This window comes from Egretta garzetta, unplaced genomic scaffold (assembly GCF_000687185.1).
Source record: "Egretta garzetta isolate BGI_Z169 unplaced genomic scaffold, ASM68718v1 scaffold14, whole genome shotgun sequence".
Lineage (NCBI taxonomy): Eukaryota > Metazoa > Chordata > Aves > Pelecaniformes > Ardeidae > Egretta > Egretta garzetta.
Window position 1 is genome coordinate 6,604,103 of NW_009259588.1, and position 2,619 is coordinate 6,606,721.

Sequence of the window (2,619 nt, forward strand, 5' to 3'; positions counted from 1 at the left end):
CCTGGCTACGAGAAGCAAACGCTGCCAGCCAGCGCAGAGTTCACTTTCCCTCTGGGAGCACAGGCTTGCATTTGCATGGCCCCTCCGGATTACAGGCATCCCAGTTATTTCTCTACAAACAATTTTTAGGACCAACAACTATATTCATTCTTGCTCTGTAAAAAGCCTGAAAGACAAACCATTCCTGGGGCTACACCTGCGACTGTCCCTGTTGAAGCCAACAAACTTTCACAACACGACAAAGAGGAGGATTTGACCTTGCATGCATGTAAGACAGACAGACTGTTTTGGTTTTCTTCCTCAGCTAGGACAGACAGACAGCTCTGAATAGTATTTTCCATCGCTTTTAATTAAGAAACGGAGTCATTATCCACAGACCTCTGTGGCTGTATGTACTTCAGAAAATACAACTTTTCCAAAAGCTGTCAGAAATTCAAAAAGTACAGCTTTCCACATCGCAGTTTATTCCCACACACCCCCCTGGAGAAAACCACCCCAAACTCAGAGCAAAGACCAACAGACGAGCAAGGGGGAAAGTGGGCTTCCCTTGACACCTGCACAGAGGCTGTGCCTCCATCACCACTCCCCAAAGCTGCTTACGGTAACAAACAAATCCAAAATGCTCCGTTTAAGTTACCCTGCTCCCCCACTCCACCATGCTTGTTCTCGCTTAACGTGGGTGATGCTGCTTGCTTCAAGGAGCCTGCTCTCGCTCAACATGAGTAAAGGTTGCAACAGCCAAGCCCACAGACTTGCAGGAAGAGGGCAAAGCCCTCTAAAGCTGTAACACAAATCCAGAGAAGGCTGGAAGTTCAAAGTGAAATGAGGACACTCTGTCCATGACTCATGCCACCTAGAAACCACTCTTTAAATTAAGCAAAAGTGTTAACGGGATTATTTTATGGAGTGTCACCCTGCTGAATCAACTAGGTTCTGCCGCTCATTTTTTTCCCTGACTCAAGTACAAGGTGGCCGAGGACTCTATTTTAAGATCAAAATCAGCATAAAATCCTCCTGTTCTCACTTACATATTTAATGTTCTGTTTAAAGAGACAAATAATGTTGTTTGAGGGACAGATTCCCAGCTATCCTCCAGGCTTTTTGCATGACCTACGGGCAAATGCTATGTGACACTTCCTGAAGGGCTGAAATAGCTCCGAATGACACTTGAGCTTCTACAGTGCAACTAAAGCATGAGAGTTTGTCTCCAAATGCACATTATCACTTAACCCCAATTTTCCCATGCCTCAGTTTCCCCTTCCTCTACAGCAAAGAGAACAGTATTCCCCCAACACCCATGCTGATCTAGCGGATAATCTGGTAACGTGGGCAAAGTTATAGACCTCTTAACTCAATGTTGAGGCTGAAACTTTACATCCACAGAAAAAGACCCTGTAAACCAGACCCTGAGGAGTGAGTCATCAGTGCTGTCTCAACTGTTTTGCTGGATAGTCATCTCGCTAGTGCAACTCCCTTCTCCTGGGTGCTCCCAGCAAGCGTGGGGGAGACTGAATGGATTCACTGTAGTCACACAACAGCTTACAGCTGCTGAAAAAAGGCTTATTGTAGCCCTGCATTTTACTATCTCGAGTAGCATACATTAATTTGCTGTACAGCTTCCATTACCCATCTGATCCTTACAGAAACAGGAGCAGCAAATCAGGGTTTGCCAAATGAAGAGATTTAACTGTGATAAGAGAAAATTTTTTTGGTTTTCTAAAAAAAGGGTAACGATTTATACAGCAGAGAATGAAACAATAAAACCTCAGTGTAACATAGATACTTTAAACTTGTTCTGCCCTCTTTCTTTTTTTTTTTTTTCTTTTTTTTGGCTACATGATGATACTGTAAGCCAAATTTCAGGATCAGAGAGCAGTGGCAGGGCTGCCACATGCACACTGCGCTCCAATTTTGGGGAGAGGAGGGCGGTGGCAGCCCTGCCATATGCACACTGTGCTCCTCCTGCAGTCGCTGTCCACTCACGCCTTGCACCTCTGTGCATTTCCAGTATGTGCTCAGTAACCTGAATGGTATTGAAAACCCCTGTGATCTCCTAATGCAGACCCGTTCAGTCGCATGTGCAAAGCCTCACTCGGCAGTTGGATATGCTGGACTTTGCAAAACTACATGCAAATAGATTTGACAGCCCATTTCTAAATGTCTTGATTTTTCTCCATAGTGTCTGGGCTTGAGGCAGGGAGGAAGGACAGTCCTGAATTAAGCACATTCCTCCCAGCATTCAACTACTCCACTCTCCCCCTTCTGGAGAAATGAATGCAGCTTCAAACAAATTAAAGGAGTATTTTGTCAGCTCTTTCATTCTTCCTGGTGCAATAAATGAGGCAGTGCTTGGCTTCTCTAGCCCCAAGCCGAGCCAAAGGAAGGCTCACTCCGAGGAACAAATCCCCCTTCCTCCTCCCATACACACAGCATTAACCCTGCCAGCTGCAAAGAATCCGAATTCGGCCGGGGTCCCCCGAAAACAGCAGCATATCACATCTGCAGCGTGCTGTGCTGCTAAGCCCCAAGAATTAAATGATGATTGATCAGCACACATCTCCCCAAAATGCGGTACCTCCCTCAAAAGCTATGAGAATGGACAAAAATCATAGGGTCTTT

At 45.6% G+C, this 2,619-nt stretch overlaps 1 protein-coding gene across 5 annotated transcripts in view; it reads right to left on the reverse strand.

Annotated features, from left to right (window-relative positions):
• The window catches only part of ATXN1 (ataxin 1), a 228,012-nt gene that overhangs the window by 163,107 nt on the left and 62,286 nt on the right, over window positions 1-2,619 (reverse strand). The gene's annotated exons all lie outside the window — the stretch shown is intronic.